Source organism: Sarcophilus harrisii, chromosome 2, assembly GCF_902635505.1.
Source record: "Sarcophilus harrisii chromosome 2, mSarHar1.11, whole genome shotgun sequence".
In the NCBI taxonomy this organism is placed as follows: domain Eukaryota; kingdom Metazoa; phylum Chordata; class Mammalia; order Dasyuromorphia; family Dasyuridae; genus Sarcophilus; species Sarcophilus harrisii.
In genome coordinates, this window is record NC_045427.1 from 603651766 (window position 1) to 603676906 (window position 25141).

General features: G+C 35.5%; 1 long non-coding RNA gene across 1 annotated transcript; it reads right to left on the reverse strand.

Annotated features, from left to right (window-relative positions):
- Positions 1-10672: 10672 nt before the first annotated feature.
- On the reverse strand, positions 10673-23259 carry LOC116421937. Its single transcript, XR_004232532.1, has 3 exons — positions 23012-23259; positions 20809-20863; positions 10673-12033 (listed from the first exon to the last, which is right to left on the reverse strand). It is a non-coding gene; the product is annotated as an uncharacterized LOC116421937 (long non-coding RNA).
- Positions 23260-25141: the final 1882 nt, after the last annotated feature.

Consider the following 25141-nt stretch of genomic DNA (forward strand, 5'->3'; position numbering starts at 1 on the left):
GTTGTGAAGACAGTAATTTATAGTTGTTTATTCTAATCTGCAGTGACATTTTAAAGTTCATTTGTGAATCAGATGATCTGGGAAATAATATATTATTGAGGCAATGAGGAACTTATAACTAGAGCAAGTTTTTAGTCATAAGTTATTTTGGCCACTAGAGGGTAGAAGAGACTGAATTTTCATACAGGTGCATAGTATTTGATTAGGATTTTTCCACTACTAAAAAGGATTCCCCTTTCCCCACCTACTTCTCTCCCAATCCCTGGGCTTTAGGAAGACGTATATGGAAGCACTAAGATATAACAGATAGATACTTGGGGTCAAGAAGACTTTGGTAAATCATTAGTTCAAATCCTACTTCTGATACGATGTGATCTTTATAAAGGTTCTCTGTGAGTATCATTTTTTTCCCATCTGAAAAATGAGGATAATAATTCCTATAGTACATACCTCACAGGATAATGTTGTGAGGTGTATATTACTATGTAAAACATTTTGAAAACTTTAAAGCACTATATAAATGTCAGGTATTATATATTTAATTTCTTTAACTAGTCAATTAATATTCTCAGTGAGGGAAGAAGAAAGATGTGCCTAAGTAGCAAAGATGTCCTTAACAAGAATTTCTTAAATACTGTCATCTCTCATGGCCTATTTTGTGTTGGGGACATCCCAGACCTCAAGATGAAAAAACAAACAAACACACAACAACAACAACAACAACAACAACAACAAACTAACCAAATAATCCCTTCCCTCATCATATTTTTTAAATTAGAAAAATGTTTCTATAAATTCTTCACATTATTAATTCACATATTTCTTGTAAATTTGTTCATAAGTGTTTGTATTGGACTTTCGTGAGTCTATACTTAATAGAAGTGCTGAACATATCCATACACTGAATGTTATTGCAAAGTGATCCCAGGTATTCTGGATAATCTAATGTTAACCAGGTTGATTTAGAACAGAAAACTCTCCAATGATGAGTTGTTTCTTTGAGTGCCTTAAGCAAAAAGCACTAAGAAATGCTCTGCTGAATAGGCCATTTCTGCCCTCAATTTGACCATGATTTGATTATATCAGGCATACAAAACCAAGTAGCAACCTTTTTATGGACCTGAAAGAAATAAAAGCAGTTCACAGAATCATAAAATCTCAGACTGACCCAAGAAGTGATCTAATTCATTTCTCAGCCCAATGAATAAGTATCTTCTACATTTAAAAAAATAACTGTGCCATAAAGGGGCATTATAAATGTCCGTTTGAGTTTTAGAACTGTAGCAAAACACGAAATCTACTAAATTTTGGAGGAATTATAGTCTGCATGGTTGGGGGCAACTGTAGAAGACCTATTGCAGCCATTCCTGGATGATAGTAGTATGTATCTTTTAACTTATGTGAGTTTTAGCTATCCTTATCTCCAGAATGGGAAGGCTGGTCCAAAAGGTCCTTTCAATTCTATCTAAATCCTATCTAAATCTAAATCTTAAACAAGTTGTCCTCCAATTTTTGCTTGATAGGTAGCTCACTATCTACAAGGCTTTAATTATTAGTATTTCCATCCTTTTACTATCCAAAAATGTGATTCCCCATAACTTAGACTCTCTAGAATCTTACAAGTAACCTTAGAAATCACCAATTCAACTTCATATCTGATATAATGTTCCATTCTAAAGAATACCTCTCAGGTGATCATTCAACACATTTAAAACACTTCCCCTGATATATGTTCCCCGATCTCTAAGTCAGCCTTTACCAATTGATTCTAGTTCTTCCCTATTCAGTTACATATATATAGCACATCTTGCTATCATAGTCCTTCAGAAGAGTATTTGGCAGAATTTCTTTTTTAATGACTTTGGACTCACAGAAACCGGGACCAGTTTTACTTCTATTACTCACTATCTATGTGACCTACCTTGGGTAAGTCACTTTGCCTATCAAGGGAGGGGGTTAGGTTATATAGTCAATGAAGTCCCTTCCAGGTCTAGATTTATGATTCTACATAGACTAGAAGGTAGTATAATTAGGTGGATTAGAATTGATTGGATAAACATAATTGGTCAACCTATTAAGGAGTGATGTCAACTTGAGAAGTGTCCTATGAATCTACCTTGATTATCTATTTTCCAAAGTATTATATCTTACCAGCTTCCATTTCCCAAACTTCCCAATAGTATTTGGCTTTTTTGTTCTTAATGGAAGAAAAGCTACTGGAGACAGTTTGATGTACTTTTTTTTTTTTTTTTAAAGAAACTAATACAATGTCAGTGGCTTGAGTTGGTCATGTAGTCCTTTATGAGAAAGTGTATGCACATCAGAAAACTAATTTTGAAATATTTCCTTTAATTTTTATATTGGATCAGCTTTTTAATCAGTAAAAAAAGAGAGCAGTTCGTACTCAAATATTTCTGCTGAGGATAGGAGAGACAGAAGGGAAAGTTAGCGCTATATTTTTCCATTATTCACCAAAGTGTCTCCCAAATGCTCAGTTCACACCAAAAGCAAACGTGCAATATTTGTTTTAAAACCTTTACTGTATATATAACATCGAATTAAACTAATTAGGTTTCTACTATATTTTCAGCAAAAGGAAAAAATCATTGATAGAAAAACAACTTTGCCTGAATGTATTCAGTTTCTTAAATCATGTTAGAAGGGGGTCTCACATACCATGATCAAAGAATTTCAAATAGCAGTAATGATTTTCATTAGCAAAGATTTCTTCCTATCTTCTAGCAAATAACATGAAAGAATAACTTTCTTACATGAATTTCATACATATTTGAAGCAGAAAAAATAACCACCTATAATTTGGCCTTTATGTTTATGGTTGCTCCAAAAATCTTTTGAATTTCATAATGCCATTATCCAGTATTGCTACAAAATAGAGATTCTAGATTCTAGGTAACAAAGATTCTCTCAGAGCCAACCTTAAGACAAAAGAAATAAGAGTCATGGCATTATACTAAATTTCTGGATCTAATATACTAAAAAGAGTGAAAACTTAGGAAAATTTACATTAGGAGTTAAAAACCTGCAAAAGGTGATTTTTGGTTGTATAATATTTTATATTGTGTGGATTTTCTACATCTGCTAATTTAAAACAGACATGTATTTTATTTATTTCTGCCCTATTTCCTCTATCTCCTCCCACCCCATCTCCAATCATCTACAAAGTATTATGGAAAGGAATTCAAATCATCCCATATAATCCAGTGAACAAAGTGTAATGCCCTGATGTGAAGTGTTATTAAAAAACGTTCCTTTCAATCTTCATCAAAGTTTTGCTGTAGAAGAAAATTGGCAGCCAAATTTTCATTCGTTCTTACAAAATAAGACTATGTCACAAAGTCTTCAGAGAATCTTAGTGTTTTTAATCTTACTATAACTTCTTTTTCCTGAAGTGTTACTTGAATGTAGTTTGAGACAACTTTCATCTTTGGATTTTCCTCCACTACCACCTCCACCTCCTTCAAAGAACTGGTTCAATTTAGCACTTGAATAAAATGCTCTTGAATGACTGAATTGCTGAATTAACTGTGGATTTTCTAGTCCTATTTGCTGTAGCAAGGTTGACAGAAGAGAAAATTTCTGATGAAAAATTTGTCTCATTTGCTGGATCTGAGACTGGTTCCATAAAAAAATTAAGTGGATGTCCTGAAGAATTAGGAGTTGTAGTTGTTGCTGTTGTGTCTGTAGCTGCTGCCACTACTGAAGACTGAACTAACCTGTGTTGGCAGGCTTGGTAGGTGCTTGGGTGGGATCCACCACAGCTTGACTCTTTATCTCCCTAAATACCCATTAAAAATGTTCCACCATTCTACCAGGGTGATGAAATCAATTCCCAGTACTATGATAGCTTATTCTCTTTCATATCCATTGACATGATCTCAATCACCATATTTTCATAAGATTGTCCCATCACAAGAGCACTTGTTGCATCTTCAAAATAGTTTGACCTAAGAGAGACCCCCCGAGCTTTTGACAGATGATGTTGGGCTAATATCAATAGGAGGTTTGACTGGGTTCTCTTCCTTAGGAACACCTCTGGGTTTAGGTTCCCAAGCCCCTGCAGATGGTATTGAGTTCAGGTTTAGGAATAGGGGTGGAGGCTAAGGGAAGTGGCTTGAGTCACAGATACTGTTGTAGATGAACTAGAATTAGTAGTAGCAGCAGAATTTGGTTGTTGAATTGTAGCTAGTGATGGTGTTGAAGTATACTGCTGCTAGGTGGTGCAGTGGATAGAGCACCTGCCCTGAAGTCAGGAGAACCTGAGTTCAAATATGAACTCAGACACTTTACACTTCTTAGCTATGTGACCCTGGGCAAGTCACTTAATCCCAACTCCCTCGGGGGAAAAAAGAGGAAGATTGTGAAAAATAATTTAAAAGAAAAGAAAGGCTAAGAACTTGTGATTGAGTTCTGGGTGAGGGGAAGGGAAATAGTTTAGAAGCTATTTTTGCATAAAGCCTAGAACATTAGTACTGAATATTCTTATTCTATGACTTTCTTCTATGTAAAGAGGTGTTGAGAGCAAAGAAGGAAAAATATAGGAAAATAGGACTGAAGGAAATTCATAAAATGCAAATCATTATTTGTCTATCTCTCTTTCTCTTCTTCCTCCCTCCTCCCTTGCTTTCTCTCTTTTTTTTTTTTTTTCAGAAATATTAGAAGGGAATATGACTGAGGGTGAAATCTTTGCATCAGGCTTCTCTGATAAAGTTTCATATCCAAGATATGTAAGGAACTAATTCAACTTTATAAGACATATTTTCAAGTGATAAATGGTCAAAGATTGAATAGACATTTGTAAAGAAAATAACTCTAAAGTAAATGTAGTCCTATAAAATGCTGAAAATAATAATTAATCAGAGAAATTAAACTTAAATCAATCCTGAAGTTCCAACTCAAACCTATCAGATTGGCAAAATTGACAAAAAGTAAAATGACAAAGTCTGAATTTGATATAGGAAGATAAGCACATACTAGTGGAGCCATGAACATCTAGCCATTCTAGAAAAAAAATATGGAACTACATCCAAAACATTACTGAAATGTTCATACCCTTCAACGCATTGATACTACCACTAGGTCTACCATTCTCAAGAGATAAAAGAAACAGGAAAAGGATCCATATATTAAGACAAAACAAAACAAAACAACAAGAACAACAAACTTTTTTTTTTTTTTTTTTTTTAGTATTAACAAGTTAGGGGAAAGGGAGAATCCATCACTTGGTAAATAGCTGAACAAATTATAATTTATTTATTAAATGTAACACAATTTTCCAGTAAGAAATGATGAGAGTTTTTTTGGAGAAACTTGGGAAGATACATATAAAACGATGCAAAAAGAAATGAGAAGAATACAGAAAACAGTTTATACTAAACCATCAATACTGTATTCGAAAGACTTAAAATGTTTTTTACATCCTGACAGAGAAACAATGGGCAGAATGAAGCATGTTTTTGGACATGGACAGTGTGGGAATTTCTCTGTGGAACTCTAGGTTGGGGGAGTAAGGCCAGGACAAGCTGCTGCTGCCCATTGCCTTCCCAGTTGCAAGCTAGTCCAGAAGTAGTATTATAATCAATTCTCTTTAAGAGTGAGCAAAGAATTCTTTATTCAGCAATTCTCATGAGAAATGGGTGTGCTCACAGGTGACAAACACACTGAATACAGTAACAGTAGCAAACTTTGTACTATTAGTTCAATTCCTTACTCCTAAGGAATGGTTTGGATTGATTGGATTTACAATCAGAGTTGATTACAATTGATTGAACTTGCAGTCAGAGTAATAATCGATCAGATTTATTATTTAAATTATCATCGGTCATATTTACAACCATCTCTGCCCATTCCATATGTCAAAAGGCTTGTTACCTGTCACTGACTCTAGTTGATATGGGTCAGTTTAGACCTGGGCCCTTTGTCAGGAACTTTGTTGTTCAGCTAGTTCCTTGATTCGTACTGTGATTGGTTGGAAATATCTTAAGATATTTCACTCTTCCGTTCATCCTGTTTTGACATTATTTGTAAAACCTAACTTCTAATACTCTACACACTAACAAGAATTTTGTTTTTCCTTTCTTTTCTTTTTCTTTTTTTTTTTTTTTTCCAGTGGTAAGAGGAAAGGCATGTGGGAAGAGGAAGGGGGCGGGGAGGGAAGGCTCCTGATAAATGAGAAAAATAAAATCTAACTTAAAAAATTTACCAGAAAGAATCAGAGTAAGACCCATAGGAATATAAATATTATATATTTTAAAGTTGTAAGTTAAATTTATTATCTATTTAAAAGGAAATACAAACCCTACATGCTAGAGATTCACTGTTTCATGTATAATCCTTTTTTTGGGGTATATGGAAATACTCATTTTATTGGGTATTAAATTTAGAATAAAATTTAAAAAAGAAAAAGATACTTGGGTCTTTCTAAACATGTGAGAGTCTTTAACATGAGGTTTATACATACACATATATAGTTGATACTTCAGTGCAAAGTGTTTTTTGTATTCTTCTCATTTCATTCTGCATCAATGCATATATAATTTTCAGGTTTCTCTGAAATTTTCTCTATAATCATTTTTATTGGAAAATTGTGTTACATTTAATAAATAAATTATAATTTGTTCCAAGTGATGATGATTTTTCATGACTCCTTTCTAGCCCATAAAAATAAAGGTATATAGAACATATTTCTTTTAGATTAAAAAAAAAGAATGGAAAAGTGATTTTTTCTGGAGGGTTTTCCCCCCCTGAATTTTGTGATACCTTGATATAAGTGGGATTTGATAGAATAAACTGACTTATGAGGTATTTTTCCCTTAATTGGAATGTAAGATTTTTAAAGGCAGGGACTGTATTCATTGCTTATGTTTGTATCCCTTTTGCTTAATATAATGTCTGGAACTTTATATTAATATACCTATCCATCCATCTATCCATCCATTCATCCATCTTTCTGTCTGTTTATTAAATTATTAATCTATCGTGGGGCAAAATAAAAAGAAAGCTATTCACTCTAGCAGAATGAGATACAAAGGAGCAGGGACCAACCAGTTGGATTTCTGCTTTTTCTTATGCTTAGCTTTTCTTTTTGGATCCAGTGCCTAAAGAATTGAGGCAGTTGTTATTTTAGGCACATAATACTGTTACAGGCTCTTTTTAAATAATTTCTTTCCCCAATGCCTCTAAAGCAGTTGATTAATATATTATAGTCCTCGCCTATGTTAGTTTGAGAGAGAAAAATTCCCTGGGTGTGAACTATGAAAGTTGATTATAAAGGGACTATTAACAAATCCACTGGAACACGCAAACTTCTAATGAATATTTTGCCCTTCACAGGAGCCTACTAAGTGGAGGATCTTACATAGTGGGATGCTGTCTTTGAAGTATCTTTTGAATTCTTTTGGAATTACTGCCAAAGACTATGTACTGCCAAAGCAAAACAAAAACACAAAAACTGAATAACGTTGTTTTGTTTCAAAAACAAGATGAGTTTAAGAAGTCATGAGACTGATGTTCTCACATGAAGCATAAACTGCAGAAGCAAGAAACATAAAAAGCAGAAGTCCATTTTTGGAGATGAGTTCCTAACTTGTATTTGAGCAATCATCGCATTGTTGGGACAGCATGCTACATTTCAGGGTGACTACTACAGAAGAAAACACTCTTTTGGATGTAGAACTTCTGTTGTCTTTATTAAAATAATTTTCCTTTATCTATTAAAGGTACCATCTTCCTTCCAAATACCTAGATTTGTAGGCTTAATGTCATCATAATTTTTTATTCTCACTCCATATCCTTTCAGTTCCCAAATATCATTGTTTTCTACTTCCCACAGCATTTCTAGTGTCAAGCTGAAAAATTCAGATCAACTCAATGATCAACAAAGAAAGCAAGTCATTTATTCAAAGTCATGGAATTGCAATTTGGGATAGCACACTACTCTGTTCAGACAGAGATGCCCAGGGAGGAAAGGGAGAACGGATTCTTATTAGACACAATTATGGAATATCATGGAGGACATATGGTCTGGGCACATAGACAAATTGAGGGGATTGTTTAGCAGTTACAGAAATAAAGTCATAGAAGTGAACTCGGGTTAACTTTACCTGGTGTGCCAGGAATAGAGGCTGTTGGAAACTGTTGGGGTGTGTGGGTCTTCTTGGGAGAAGTTAGAAACTGTGGGTTGGGCCCCTAAGATCTCTCCAGAGTGGTTAGAGCTACCAAAGTCTCTCCAGAATTTGACCCTAGCATATGTATTTTTTGTGAGTAGTCTTTCTTTCATCTCCTTTAGGCCCTCATCACCTGGACTATTGAAATAGTCTAATTATTTTCCATACCCCATCACAATCTTCCACATTGCCGCAAAAGTTATTTTCCTAAAGTGTTTGTCTAAATATGTTATTGTCCTATTTGATAAATAGCTACGTATTATTTTATTGTCAATGGAAAGCCTTCATAATAACTGTTTTTGCCCTAGATTTATTACTCATTATTCTCCTTAATTTATAATATAAGTACCCCTTTTCTCATTTCTGTCTTTTCTCTGACTGTCTCCCTTCCCCAATATTCCCTTGAAATCTCCTCTATGCTGGATGTTGCTCTTCACCATCACCTCTTATAAACCTTGTTTACTTCAAATTTCCTTCCCAAATTTCATCTTCTATATTAATGATGTCAAGTAGAAATAAGAATTACTAATACATATATAAGGATGCTTGTTGGTGACACATTGACTTAGCTTTAAAATGTAATCTTATCTATATTTTATTGTATTTTATTTATTTTGAAAAATAATTCCCAATTACATTTTAATCTTGTTTTAGGCAATTGTTGAAAGTGTAGTGTTATATAGGTAGCCTGTGGGTTATGAGCTTAAACACCTCTGTTTTACATGAAATTGAGTCCTTAACTAATAGTGTCTTTTACCTCTAAGTTATCTTATACTTACTTTGTACTTTGTACTTTGTACTTACTTTGTATATATTTTGTTCTCTCTCCCTCTCTCTCTGTCTCTGTCTCTCTCTCCCAATCTATATTCCTACCTATTTATATTGATTCCCTTTTCTAGATTGCAAGCTCCTCAAAGGCAGGAAGCATTTCACTTTTATATTTGTGACCCCAGCATCTGGAATAATCCCTAGCATATAGTAAGTGCATAATAAATGCTTATTGGTTGATTGATTGAATTGGTTGATTGAAAAAACATTCTCATTGCTTTATGTATATATCTAAGTCAGAGAAAGAGTGTCTTACAAAAAGACACTTAATAGCATTTTATTTTTTTCAATTACATGTAAAGATAGTTTTCAACATTATTTTTGTTAATTGTGAATGGCAAAATTTTCCCTTCCTCTTCCCTCCACCCTCCCCAAGATATCAAGCAAATATATACTATAAATCTATATGTTAAACATATTTCCATGTCAGTCATGTTGTAAAAAATGACTGAGAACAAAAAGGAAAACCACAAAAAAGAAAGAAAAAACAAATTTTATCTGCATTCAGACTCCATAGTTCTTTCTTTGGAAATGGACGTTATTTTCCATCCTAAGTCTTTTGAAATCATCTTGGATCACTGTATTGCTGAGAAGAGCTAAATCTATCATAATTGGTCATTACATAATATTGTTGTTACTTTGTACATTGTTCCTCTGGTTCTGCTCACTTCATACAGCATCAGTTCAATCATCTTTTTCAGTTTTTCTGAAATATGCCTGCTCATTATTTTTTATAGTACAATAATATTCCATTACATTCATATACCACAACTTGTTCAGCTATTCCCCAATTGATAGGTAGCCCTTCAATTTCTAATTCTTTGCTATCACAAAAATAGCAAATTTTACTCAGTTCTTTCTATATTTTAGAAATGATGCTTTGCTTGTATTGGTTTTCTTGTGCAAAATCTTTTAAATTTAATGTAATTAAAATTATCCATTTTGTATTTCATAATGTTCTCTATCTTTTGTTTGGTTATAAATTTCTCCCTTCTCCATAGATCTGACAGATAAAATATTCTTTGCTTTCCTAATTCACTTTTAGTATCAGCCTTTATATCTAAATCTTGAACCTATTTCCACCTTATTTTGGCATAAGGTGTGAAATGCTGATCGATGCCTAGTTTCTCCCATACTGTTTTCCAGTTTTCCGAGCAGTTTGTCAAAAAGTGAGTTATTATCCCAGAAGATATTCTCTTTGAATTTATGAAATTTGCCACTGTTTTATGTACCTAAATACTGATCTACCATTCTATTTCTTAACCAGCACCAAATGGTTTTTGATGATTGCTGCTTTGTAATATAACTTTACATGTTGTATGGCTAGGCCACCTTCCTTCATATATATATTTTTTACATTAATTCCCTTGATATTCTTGACCTTTTATTTTTCTGTATGAGTTTTGTGATTTTTTTCTAGCTTTATAAAATATTATTATTATTATTTGATATTTTGATTGATATGGCACTGAATATGTAGATTAATTTAGGTAAATTTCTAATTTTTATTATATTAGTTTAGCTTACCCATGAACAATCGATATTTTCCTAGTTGTTTAGATCTGACTTTTATTTGTGCAAAAAGTGTTTTGTAACTATGTTCATATAGTTCCTGGGCTTGTCTTGGCAGGTAGACTCCCAAATATTTTCTATTATACACATTTTTTTTTTTAATGGAATTTCTCTATCTCATGCTGCAGAACTTTGTTGTCAATATATAGAAAGGCAGATGATTATGGGTTTATTTTATATCCTGCAACTTTGCTAGTTGTTAACTGTTTCAACCAGTTTTTTAGTTGTTCTCAAGGATTTTCTAACTATCATATCATCTACAAAGAGTGATAGTTTTATTTCTTTATTGCTTATTCTAGTTCTTTCAATTTCTTTTTCTTCTCATTATTAAAGCTAGTTCTTTCTAGTACAATTGGTGAAGTGGCCTTTTGTTACTACACAAAATGCTCTGACTGCACACCAGGCTTAGGGAACTAATTGGACAAAAATTGAATAATTTTGGTGAATAATAATGGTGATAATGGGCATCCTTGTTTCACCCCTGATCTTAGTGAGAATGCTTCCAGCTTATCCTTATTACATACAATAAAACAAGAGTGTCTCAAGAATTGATATTATGCTGATTCTTACAAGGCATTCTGCTGGATTTAGAGTTAGATTTCACATCTTGCCTCTGTTCTTTACTTCCTGTGATCATGGGCCAATCAAATAACTTCTCTAGGAATTTTCTGCTTTCTTTGCTGTAAAATGAGAGGATTGAACTAGAATATTTCTAGTCCTTTCAAGGTATTGTTTTTTGTGATTCTGCAATGTCACTCTACCAAGTGATTTCACTACTTCAAAGAGCCACATTGAGGTTGAAATGCCATAGATGAAATTTTTTGTCCATTAGTTCTCTATCTGCTGGCATGCAGTCAGAACATTTTGTGTAGTAACAAGAGGCCACTTCACCAAGATCCTAGAAGGACACAGTAAAGTATGGCCCCAATTGGACACATATGCAAAAGAAACAAAAGAGCTAATACTCTGACCTATAGTTAGATCTGGGTTTGAGTCTTTTCTCCCATTTACTAGCTATGTGGCTTTGAAGCAGATCATTTCCCTCTTCTGGGCTTCAGTTTCTTCATATGTACTATGGAGAGTTTGGTTGCTTCTAGCTTTTAAATTCTGTGATTCTTTGAAGGGGAAGCAGTTGTCTAACACAGAAGAGCCATTGAAAGTTTGAGACATGAAGGTAAAGGTTATCTGAATTTCATAAATGGCCCAAGACATTTTTATCTTAGTAATGACATCTAAGAAAGAAGAAATTGGAAGCAGCAGAGGTCTGGAGAGGGCTTGGATCTATATGATCCCTACCAATGAGATCTCTGGCATCTGGTGAATTCTCCAGATGAGGAGGGCCACAGGAGGGAGGATCATCAATGAGGTCATTATCAGGACAGCCCCAACGATCACCAAAGTGATAGCCCAAGGGGCTAGGATTGTCCCTTCCATTCTGGTTTTTGGAAATCTGCAAGTAGAAAGCAAAGTCATATTTCATGTAGAAAGTCACATTGTTTCTGACTAAGTTGTCATAGACATCAAAAAGAATCTAGATTTTTACTTTTATGTCCTCACTTTGGAATGCCTCTTTATATTATCCCTGGTTTATTTCTCTGTGTCTCTGTTTCTGTCTCTGACTCTCTCTCACTCTTTGATGGTATATCTCTTATATACCTTTTTCAGTGACTCAGATGAAACTCTATATGCCATCTTTAGACAATTTCTAATAGTGTGAAGATGTGAGAGAGAGCTATTACTTTGGAGGATAGAGTTAGTGTCTGAGAAGATCTAAGAAGATTAGGATGATGGGGCTTAATTCAATAAGGCAACATTCAATTAAAACAAATGTAAAGCCTCAGTTGCACAAATATGTGAATGTAGGAATTGTTTTATTCTTTATGTTGATATCATCAAATACCTAGCAAAGTGCCTGGAAAATAATAGGTAGATACTTAGGTAGCACAGTGGATAGAATTCCAGGCCTGAAGTCAAGACAGCTCATTTTCCTAAATTCAAATCTGGCCTCAAACTTACTAGCTGTGAGACCCTGGTCAAATCACTTAACCCTATTTGCCTCAGTTTTCTCATCTGTAAAATGAGTTGGTGAAGGAAACAACAAACATTTCCAGCATCCTTTCCAAGAAAACCTTAAATGGGATCATAAAGTATTGGATATGACTGAAATGACTGACGATAACAAAAGCTTAATAAAACCTTGTTGATTGAGAGATATGGAGACATATAGTTTGGTGAAAGATCTTAGAATGTTAATGGACTACAAGGCTAGCAGGGTAAGAGAAGCAAAAAAGACACTAACATGAGTGGGAATAGAGTAGTGAGTTCCTAGTCATTGGGACTACTTAAAAATAGTGATGGAGATGAAAGCAGAAAGCTTGAGCTGGGATTTCAGCTTTGAAATTTCAGTAGGCAGTAACCTTTTCTGGCTTGTTTCTTCTTCTGGAAAATGAACAGGAGTAACAAGGTAATCTCTAAGGTCTTTCTATTTCTAAGTCTATGGTTGAAACCATTCTGTCACTTTGTAGGTGAAGAATATATCAGGGCACATATTCCCTCAAAGGAATAATCACTAGAAATGGGTTATGGAGAAGGATGCCATGAAGACTGCTAAGAATCATTGGTTTGTGCCACTTAAGGAAGCTACTGATAAAGTAAGTCACTTTAGCTTTCTGAGCTTCAGTGTCCTGATTTGTTTTTAAGAAAAGAAAGCAAAAAAAAAAAAAAAAAAAAAAAAAAAAAAAAAAAAAAAAAAAAAAAAAAAAAAAAAAAAAAAGGAAAATAGTTTCTATATCTTAGGATTGTTGTTGTGAAGAACAAATGAGATCATTTAAATAAAATGCTTTGGAAACATAAAAATGCTATGTCAATGATTATCCTTATTTTTATTTTTCTTGTTTGTAAGCTCCCCCAATACCAAGTTTTTTTTTTGCAGCTAGTACAGATTTTTGACTCCAAGTCAGTTTCTAGCAGCATTAAAGGGTGCTGGACATAAAGATGAGGATTTAGATGCTTGACTGAGTTTTATCAGTTATTATTTCCTAGAGGGAAAAATATATGGGATAAGGTGAATTAATTTAGTTGTTTAGAGTGTGATGATTATAAGTCCAAAGTCACAAGGTCTAACTGATTTGAGGTGAAGCAGCAGGAGTCAGGGTACCTGCATTCAAATTCGGATTCTGCTACTTTCCATCTGAATGACTTTGGGCAAACTCAAGTTCAACTTTTTTTAAGCTTCAGGTTCCCCCTCTGCAAAATGAGGTGTTGGACTAGATTAAATCTTTGTTTCCATCCATTTCTAAAACTATGATGCCATGTGCCATATATATAGCCATCATAATCCTTTTCCCTGATGAAGCAGATGAGGCAATGGGAAGCTATCATCAAAAGAATCAATTTAAGTGATCAGAACCATCAAAAATGAGGGGCTTTCTGAGCAGTGCTTTGAGTTTTCCTTTTCAATGTAAATTTCTGCTGGTTTCTTCTTCTATTTAATAACAAGAAGGTGAAAGTGTCTATTTCATACTAATTCTGGGAAATGAGACTGTTGGCAGGATCATATGGGTAAAGCCTTATCATAACTACTGATACTGTTTGTTGTGTGCACTGTGTGACATGGATCCCATGGTATTTGGTGTTGGTACAAATACAATGGCAAGTGTTTGTTAAGAAAACAGCATGCCCTAGCTTTCTGGTTGGCCAGATTGTTAATGAAATGGCAAGAAACTTAGTCAGGTGAGATGGAGAATGTAGGCAATTCCTCTTCTGGAACAATCTGGGAACTGGAAGGGAAAACCCCATAATGATTGCCTAGACAAACTTTGCACAGGAGGCTGTTTGTTCGGATTATAACCAGGTTTTTTATTAAAAATCTGAACATAGTAGTTAGAGGAAATATCAAAGGAAATCTCATTTTCCCAGTGAAGAAAAAAAAAAAGAGGCAGTATAGGCTAGTAACAAATAATGAGGAGAATGATAGCTAGGACTTATGTAGTATGTTAAGGTACACAAACTGCTTTACATCTTATCTCATTTGATCCTCATAATAATTTTGTGAGGTAGGTCCTATACTCATTTTACAGAGGAAGAGACTGAAGCTGAGGGAAACAATTAGTGACTTGACAAGAGCCATACAGCTAGTAAGTGTTGGAGGCAAAATTTGAATTTAGGGATTCCTCAATCCAATTGCAGCAATCTGTCCATTTTAACACTGTTGTCTTTCTAGCTCTCTCCACTTGGACATTACAAGAGCTTCTCAAATTCAAGAAATCAGTTTCATCATCTAAAACCTGCTTTCCTCTCAATTACCTTCTTTCTGCCAATGGTATGATCATTCACCCACAGTGGAAATTGTTGGACCTGAAATTGAGAGACTTGGGCTTCCTTTTTCCAACATATATTAACTAGTTGAATAACCATGTAAAGCAAGCTCACTCTGAATCAGTGGTGCAACAACTTTGTTACATGGATTGATGTGTGATCTCTTCTATATAGTAATCTCTCCTCTATGCCCATATTTTCATCAGTCACCAAGGATTAATTGTAATGGTCTCATCAAGTTAGTAGAATTTCTTTGCTGTAGCTCATCTTACATGATACATATTAATGCATAAACTCAAATTATTGAAATTAATTACTTTGTAAATGTTTACTAAGATTATTACAAATAAAATAATCAGATATCCCATGAAAGTATGTTTCATGTTGTCGATAGATATTCAACAAAATTGACGTCAGAACTTTACAATTTACTTTTCTAGACAAAACCTGGTAACCATTGTTTTGGTTAGGGGTAACTATTTTTTATTTCTTACTTTCACTTATTTATAGCAAAGAGTCTTAATCTGGCATCCATAGTCTCTCAAGTGGTTAGATTTTAGGGGACAGTTGTGAACTTGGAATTTTTAATATTTTGAAAATTGCATTTCAATATCATTGGTTTTCTTTGCAATCTCTATTTGATTTTATACTTTTAAAAATTGTTCTGAGGAAATTATGATTTGGAAAAAGCTAAGAACTTCTGATTTATTGTTCGGCTTTCAAGATTGACATGATTTCAATTTTTAATCCACCAATTAAGAAGCATGTATTAAATATTTACCATATGAGTACTATATTGACTAATTATTAGTCAATAGATAGGGATCTTATCATCTAAGTTCATGTTTCTCTTTGTTGTTGTTTTGTTATTTTTCAATTATGTCTGACTCTTCATGACTCCAATTGATTTCTTGGCAAAGATTCCAGAGTGGTTTGCCATTCCTTCTCTAGCTCATTTTACAGATGAGGAAACTGAGGCGAACAAGGTTAAGTGACTTGTCCAGGGCCACATAGCTAGTAAGTATGAGACTGGATTTGAATTCAGGAAGGTAAGATTTCCTGATCCCAGACTTTAGTCTTAGCACTCTATCCACAGTGTCATCGAGCTGCTCATCATATTTCTAGATAATCATAAAACTCTGGAATTCTTATTCCCTTTGGATTCCCTTTCTGTCACTTGGCCATTCTGACTCTCATTACTGTCATAGTAGTAAAAGGAGACTGTACTTCATTCATTATGTATCATTTTCTGTTTTTCTTTATTTCAATGGTTATCACAAACAAGGAATTCATCGCTAATTGGAAACAAATGAAGATAAGCCTATGTGTCCTAATTTGCTAGACTGGACATTTGGAAAGCAGATATCATCTGTTACTTATATGGAATAGTAAAATCTGTAGTTCCTTTTCCTTCTACTACTGTAGCCTTTGAAAATTGAGGGACGTCTTTACACCCCAATGAAACACTTGAGGCTGGGCTTTGGAGAAGATGCTGGTGACTTAGTTCACCAAACTGCTTAATGCCATCTCAGACTGTGTCCAAAAGAAAGACTGTATTAGTCAAGTGTGAGTTGTTGCTATCATCAGCAATTATCCCTGAAAGAGCTCCCAGAAAGCAGCCACATGAAGCCTTTTCATCTCTTACTAAATGCAGGACTCAAAATGTCTTTTTTCATTTCTACTCAAAACATTTAAACAGCTTTAAACAAAGGGCTCCACTTTGTGATAAGCTAGTTTAGGGATGCAATTTCCCACTACTGCAGCTGCTTCCCTTAAAGGCCTCTAAGGGGCCAAGCTTTGAAGGGTTGTTCTCAATATTCATGACTCTCATTACTGGGGCCTTGGAGTTTTTCTTACCTGTCTAACCTGAGTTGTAAAAATGTCCTCAGCCTTCCAAGGTTCCAAATGGATGAATAAGTTATTTCTGACTGTATTCTAGTTTAGGAATGGGTTCATTGTTCTGGCTGGGACTGAGCAGGTCATTCCTTTGTTGTTTAGTGGGAGAAAAGAGACCATTGATGCTGAACCGGCTGTACTTGGGATGATGGCTGAGTGGAAAATAAAGCCAGGTGGGTAAGGAAGGAGAAAGCCAAGACACTCCCAGTATTCAAATGTCATTTCTTGTAGGACAGTATCATCAACAAACTGGCACACATTACCAGGGGAACCCAGGGCAGCACATTGTCAGGGCTCCACCAGTGAACATAAACTAAATGACTAACTATGTGGCCCTGAGCAAATAGGTTCACCTCTCTGAGACCATTTGTTAAATAGAGATACAAATGCTTGCTTTTAATACATCGTAGGGTAGTTATAGGAATTATATAGTAAAAGTACCTAACATTTATGTATTAGTTAAGATTTTTAAACAATTAAAACTATTTTATTTCATTTGATCTTAGCAATAGTCCTGTGAATTTGGTGGTTCTTATTATCTGTAACAGACAGATGAGGACAATGAATGACTTGTGCAAGCTCACCTAGCTAGTAACTATATGAGGCTGTATTTGAACTTTAGTCTTTGAAATCAGTCAGCCACTTTGCTGTCTAATTATTATTTTTTTTTTACTGCTAAGTGGAAAGAGCCTTAGACTGTGAGACACCTGAATTTTAGCTGGGAAAAATTTGGGGAGTGGGAAGGCTTGTAACTCATAATTTCTATTTCTGCTATCATATTTATGATTTCCTAGCTGAGACACTGCTGATAGCATCCTGGAGAAGGCCAGAATTCAGCCTACTTAATCCTACAGAAACTTGTTTCAAAAAGCAGAAAGTGAAAATTTAGATTATTTAGAACTTCACAATGACCCCAACTTTTATAAAAAGGGAAATTTTGCTTGAGGGTTCTATAGTTGCAGAGAAAAATTTGAAAATTACTTTGTAGTTGAGTTCAGCTCTTGTAAATAGCCATTACTGCCTTCCATTCCAAACATAGTACTCTCAAATTAACAATCTGAATTGCAAAAAAAGAAAAGGTCTAGAGAAGAATTTGGAATGTGGGTCTGGAAAGATGGTTGGGGTATATGAAACTGTAAATGTCTAATTGTTAAAGATGAGCAGCTGAGATTGTGATAGAAATATATGGAAACCTATTCAGTAAGGGGGTGAACAAGACATGATTACACACACACACACACACACACACACACACACACATATGGGAGGATGTAGTAACAGCATGTGTGAGTTCACTGTAATTAAAAACGACTTTATTAATGCAGGTAGCAACTTCTCTATGACTTACAATCATAGAGAGTTTCTTTGAGCACTTAGAGATTAAGTGACTTACTTAGAATCACACAGCCAGTAAAAATCAGAGATAAGTCTTGAATCCAGGTCTTCCTGACTCCGAGGTTAGCTCTCTATCCATTAAGGCTGTGGCTGCTATCTTAAGCTGAATTAATGTAGAATCTTTTGGCTATGTTCCCACCTTCTTATTTCCAAAGTCATTATTTCAGTCTATATAGTAAGCATGCCTAATAATACTATTTTGGGCGGAGCAAATTAGAGTGAAGTGACTTGTCCAGGATCACATATCTAGTATATGAGGCTTGATTTTTTATGAACTCATTTACTCTTACCTGTAGGGCTAGAGGCTCTATCTGCTGTACTACATCGATGCCCCCTACTAAATAATATTTAATCATAAAAATGTCAATACAAACAATACCATCCTACATTTATGGAGAATTTTATTGACAAAGTATTGATAAATACAAGGTAGCCAGCACACACATTATCATCTGTTTAACAGAGAGGGAAACTGAGACCCAAATAGAGTAACTTACCTGTATTAACAGAGCTAGTTAACTTTATTAACTAAGGCTTTGAAAGCCTTAGAAAGTGTTATAATGGGGTGTCAAAGACAAATTCTTTTGATTCCAAAAAGTGTTTTTTTTTCCATTACAGGTTGGCTAATACATATACTTTTTTGCATGTTGTTCTTCCCTTTAGAGAATTAGACATGGTCCCAAGAGACCAGGGACAAGCCCATGTTTTTCTGGCTTTCTTTGGATATTCAGTAAGCACCTGATAGATTTTTGTTGGGATTGGACTTCACATCTTTGGTTTTAGAATAACATCTTGAAAGAAGTAGTTTTTCCTCTTCCTTTCTCTCTTTTCCCGTAGATCCCATTGCCCACTTCCTCTTTCTTTCTGATATCCCCTTCCGTCTCCCTCTTTGCCAGTTATTGTCCCTCACATTCTTTAGACCTAGCCCTAATTCTCTTGCCAATATCCTCCCTTCTTCAATCCCATCCTCTTTTTTTGTTGGATCTTTGAAGCCTTTACTTTGTAACTGATAAATAATCATAGGCTAGGGGCAGCTGGGCAATACAGTGGATAGAGCATCAGCCCTGAAGTCAGGAAGACCTGAGCTCAAATCTGGTCTCAGACACTTAATACTCCCTAGCTTTGTGACCCTGGGTAAGTCATTTAACCCCAATTGCCTCAGCAAAAAGAAATAATCATAGGCTAGTCCTCTGACTTGTAACCTTTAGGTTCAATTCTATGCATTGCATGTGTATATTTTTACTCAAACTAGAAGATAGGTTTTTAGAAGTTAGGAATTATAGCATCTAGATAGTTCATATGCAGAAGTTAATCAGTATATACTTCAGAATCTAACACCTCCCAACATATTGGGCCAGCATGCTCTGCCTTGGGTAAACCACATGTAGAGGACTGAGTTTACTTTTGAATGCCATCTTTTTAGGGATGACAACTCGATCATTGAATTAGAGTTGGAAGAATGTTTAGAGGCCATGTAGGATTATAACCCCTTGGAGAGTGTCAGGCCAAATTTCCTTAGTTTATAACTGAGGCCCACAGATTTGTCCATGGATGGCAACTGGAATGATAAGGAAAGTCAAAATGAAGCCATATAAAGCTTAGCTGAAGAACTGTTGAAGGAAAGAAGACTTAGGAGGGTCTTCAAACTCTTCAACTTGGTATTTAAAGACGTTCACAGGCTGCCTTCCACTTTCTTTTCAGAGTTATTATACATGACACCACTTGGTTCATTCTATATTCAGTGAAACTGGCCTGCCTGCTATATCAGCATCTGTCTCTGCTTTTGTACAGTAGCTCTCTGAATGCCTAAAATTTAGTCTTGTCTTACCAACATCTCTTAGAATCTCTTCAAGCCCCTTATCACACATCACCTTTTAGGAGAAACCTTTTCTGATTCCCTTAATTTCCAATGTTTTATTCTTCAATCACCTTCACTTATTTGGGACAGTGAATAGAATGCCAGGTCTAGAGACAGGAAGACTTATTTTCATGAGTTCAGATCTGACCACTGACTAGTTCTTTGACTCTGGGCAAGTCACGTAACCCCCTTTGCCTCAATTTCTTCATCTGTAAAATAAGCTGGAGAAGGAAATGGCAAACAAACACACTCCTGTAGCTTTGCCAAGAAAACTCCAAATGGGATCAGATCCAAATGGAACAAGACAAGATTGAAAGAATAAACAACAAGTTCACTTGTTGTTTCCCAGAGTATTTCCCAGAGTAAGTTTTTTGGAGGCAGGGACTATTTATTCTCCTTCATTTTGTCTTTTTGTCAAGTAGTGCCTTAAGCAGACACTTAATAAATTCTTATTGGATTGGATTAGGATGCTTTCATTAAGGACTAAATGTTATTCAACGTAAAGCCTATTATTGAAACACAAATATCTTTAGGTCATCTATCAGTCTCACCTTTACTTTCCAAATAGCTACTTAAGAGAACTCCAGACAAACAAATGCCCCTCCAGGATGTCATGCTTTCAAATTTCAAATTCAAAGTTTCAGACTAAGTAGCTCCCTTCACTTTCAACTTTGAAGAATGATCTCATAAAACAGGGAATAATAATATTAAGGCAGAGCAAAGGCACTTTATCACTTATAGAACATAAAGGAAAATTACCTTTTCCACTTGTGTTTGAGACTCCTTATGAAGCAAGATCTTCACCAAGTAGTCCCTGAAATCATGGAAGCACAGAGAATTTTAGCTAAAAAAGATGTTGGGGATCCTCTAGGCTGACCCTCTCATCTTAACAAGTGACTGTTACCTTACACTTATATTGTTCTATATGCTTTTCAAAGCCCTTTCCTAAATTTAATAATCTTATTAGATCCTTAAAACAGCCTATACAAGGAGATAGGAATTATTAGAACTAGAATCTTAACCCTTAGTCTAGGACTATTTTCATTAAGTGAAACTTCTTACATATCGCCATAAACCACCGAAGCTTCTATTTCTGAATGCCCTTCTTTATGTTTGTGGTGGTTTGTCAGTTCATACAAATCCTTAGAGTGCTTGTTTTGGTCAAATTGTAATGCTGAATGAATCCCTGATGATTATTAAGTTGGTCCTGATCTACCTAACCCTTTTATTTTTTAGATGAGAAAATTAGAGCCCAAATTAATTAAGTGATTTATATAGTTACACAGCTTATAAACAGGAGAGCCACTATTTGAAGCCAGGTCCTCTGCTGTCAAATTCAATGTGCTTTCCATTCATTAGATAACCATATTACATCACTTCCCTTATTTGTATCTTGTATTGACAGTGTAACATTTATCATAGCTGCATCCTTCAGAGCATAACATCCTCTTAGAACCTGTGGTAACAGGGTTATTCCATTGATGGCTATGGTATATATTTTAATGAGTTTGGATGTACAATACAGTATATAATCTGATTTCAGGAAACTCTTGTTAACACTGAGGTCTCCAGGGGAAGTCAGGTGAGACAGATGGCTATCTGAAAATCATGGCACTTTTTGCTATGATTGATTATTCTATTCTCACCAAAGCAAATAAAAAATCAAGAACCTAGACTATAAATAGAGATCAAGAGTCTTCCTAGCCACTGGTACTGAGTAGTAAAGTAGATATAATGAGCTGGTCTCCTGGATGGTTGTGATGGGGAGATGATTATGGGATGGTTATTTTTGATAGACTGGAGCAGATGGAGGAGGAGGTATAATGAGTGTGGATCACTGGTTGTGCCTGGGTAACAGGTGAATTATCTAGAAAGAAAGAACCTTTGAAAGTAGTCATTATGTTCTAAGTATGGATTCGTGGAGCTAGTGCTATGTCAGGTATTCAGGGCAAGATTCTAGCCCAAGGTAGGTGGGCAGCCTGTGGCACTACTGGAAAAAGAACAGGAGCCCTGGGTGCCAGTGTTGAGTGCCATAGAGTAATACTAGCAGGTGGTTCATGATGAATAACTGAGCAGATTTGACTTTATATCTGAGTTGGCATTTCTGAGTCTCCAGAGAGAACTAAAAGTGCTCAGAGAGAAACCAATGGATTTAAAGCAGCAGAAAGTATCTAGGGCTTGCTTGTGTGTGTGTGTATGTGTGTGTGTGTGTGTGTGTGTATGGCATAGAATTTCCAGATTTTTTCCAGAATTTCCCTCCAAATCTGACACATTTGCAAATGTTTGCAGATAAAAGAACGGCACAAAAGACATTATCTACAGATATCACAGGAGACTTGTTTGAAATCCAAATAAAGGTTTCTGTTAGGCAGATCTCTTTCTGAAACTCCATACCACAGCTGTCTGGCTCATTTATTTTTTATTAGATATGTGTGGTTATGACAAATTATGCAATCAACTTTTCCATATGTAAAGCTCCAAGATGCTAAGAGGTAAGAGAGAAATACAGAGAGGTGGGGGATGGGGGTGGAGGGGGAGAAAGAATTACCAAATGATTCATATTTATTTTTATAAAGTTGAGTCAACTCAAATATAGGAAGCAGAGCAGTGTATTGGAAAAAAAGCACAAGACTAAAGGCAGAAAACCTTGGTTCTGTCCCCTTCTTTGCTACTACTTAACTGTTTGGCCTTAGGCAAATTATTCTTTTTCAATGAGACATGTGTAAAATGAAGAATTTGAACAAGATGGGTTTAAATACCCTTTTAGTTTTGATATTCTTTGAGTCTGAGTCTAATATTTTTAATGAGTTTAGTAGCTCCAGTGTCTAATGTGATGTTGTCCAGTTGCAGTTGGCTGAGTTTCTTTGCCCACCTCTTCCACTGGGACTTTCCCTTCAATTCTAACTTAACTTGTCCATGAAAAAATTCTGAATTTTCTTTACATATTCTTCCCCCAACTTACCTGGATTTGTTCTCCAGACATTAGGGATGCATTCAGAGGATTTCAGGGGAATCATAAGTTTGTTTGTCAACCTGTACTGGATCCCATTTTTTTCTTAAAACAAAACAAAACAAAGTTTCCCAGTCAACTAGGAAATAACATCTATTTTTATCCACTTTTTATCTCCCCAACCTACCTTCAGTGGAAGAAAGAAATCTAAGTGGGAAGAAAGTTTGTCCTTTAGTTAAGGGAGGGTGAAACTGAGGGTGGAGTGTGTAGGTAGGTGTTGATCTAGGCTACCTTATGATCTCTTTCTTAAAGAGATAGCTTCTTATTAGTGAGCTTTAAGGTATGAGGAGCTGTAAAAAGGCTTACTTGAGTCTTGCTTGGGTACATTCCTTGTGATTTTCTGAGAAAACATATATTTTTCTCCCTGCATTCCTCTATTTCTCTCTTCCTGTCTCTCTCTCTCTCCCTTCCTTCCTTTCTTTATCCCTCTGCCTATCCCGACCTTCCCCTCAATTTGAAGATGTGAATCAATAAAGAGGAAGTATGGGGGTTTAAGCATTCAGCACTATAGTTTTCTGCATCTTGAATTAACAATGTGATTGTTGTTTTTCTCCCTCTTTTGGTTCTTTTTCCTCCCATGGTTATTTCTCCTCCTTCTCCTCCTCTTCCTTGTCCCCCATCTCTTCTTCCTTCTTTTTCCTCTTCCTATTCTTCCTCTTCTTCGTCTCCTCTTCTTCCTCCTCTTTCTTCTTTTTCTTCTTCTTCTTCCTCTTCTTCCTCCTCTTCTTTCTCTTCTTCCTCTTCCTCTTCTTCTCTTCATCCTATCCTCTTCCTCTCCTCCTCCTCCTCCTTCTCTTCCTCCTCAACAGATGGCCAGTAGAGAACTCCCATTACCCTCTTTTCCTGACTACTATTTTATTCTGCAATTCAGGAACTGTTTCAGTGAAACTAATTCAAGGTCAAATTCTGCTTCAGATGATTACTAGCTACAACCCTAATTAATCACTTATTCTCTCTATTAGCCTTACTTTCCCCATCTATAAAATGAGAAAGTGGCTTTGATGGGCACTAAGACTCTAGATTTAAATTTATGATTCATGATTAGATAACATCTAAGCTCCTTTGTAGTTCTAAATCTGTGATCCTATGGACCCTTTCTGCAAAAGCTGATGCAAAGTGTGAAGTTGTGCTGGGTTGCACAGTGGAGATCACTTGACTTTGGATATTCTCAAGGGCCTCAATTCACTCTGTAGCATTAGACTCTTGCTTGCCAACCCGCAAGACTTTGGCAATGGATTAAATCGGACCATACTTGAGTGTTCACAAGCAATATGGACTAAACTCAGACTTCCTTATAGTTTAACTCAGTTACACCCATCAATAAATGTGAAACCCTCAAGAACTGGGCCTCCTGTTCAAAGTTCTCCAATCTGCTTTCTCTCTCTCTCTCTCTCTCTCTCTCTCTCTCTCTCTCTCTCCCTCTCTCTCATTACTACTCACTTCCTTTTATATCCTTCTCTCCCAGCTCAATAGTTCAGAACTTTGATGCTTGCTATTGATTGAAGTTATTCAGTGCTTTCCTCTTTCAATAGTTCTAACTCTGGAAAATGTCCTGACCCATTGGCTTGAGGGGAGAGCCATCCCACCCCTGAATAAATATAATTAAAACTTAGACAAAGTAAACTACCTACTTCTGCCCCATGGACAGAAAATATTGAAGAAATTAATGCTACAGCTGGAATATCTAGGGAAGTTTCTAGTGACTGTATGGCATAGGCATCTACAGGACTATTTATGATTTTGGCATAAACATTACTGTTCATGTTTACATAGCATTTCATAATTTTCCAAGGGCTTTTATCCACAACATCCCTTTGAAATTTGAAGTGCAAACATCCTTCCCGTCAAGGTAATGGATGGTAGAACCAGTGCTCAAAGCCTGGGCAGAACCAGAAGTGGGTTGGAGTATTTGTGGCTTTGTCCTATGACATTGAAACGTAGAGGCTGCAAAGTATAGTTTTTATAATAACTCATGCATTTTCAAACTCAATTGAATTTGTCTAAATTACTTTATAAATACATGAAGTAGCACAGTCAAGAAGGCTTTGCCTTCAGGTCTTCACTTTGACATATACTAACTGT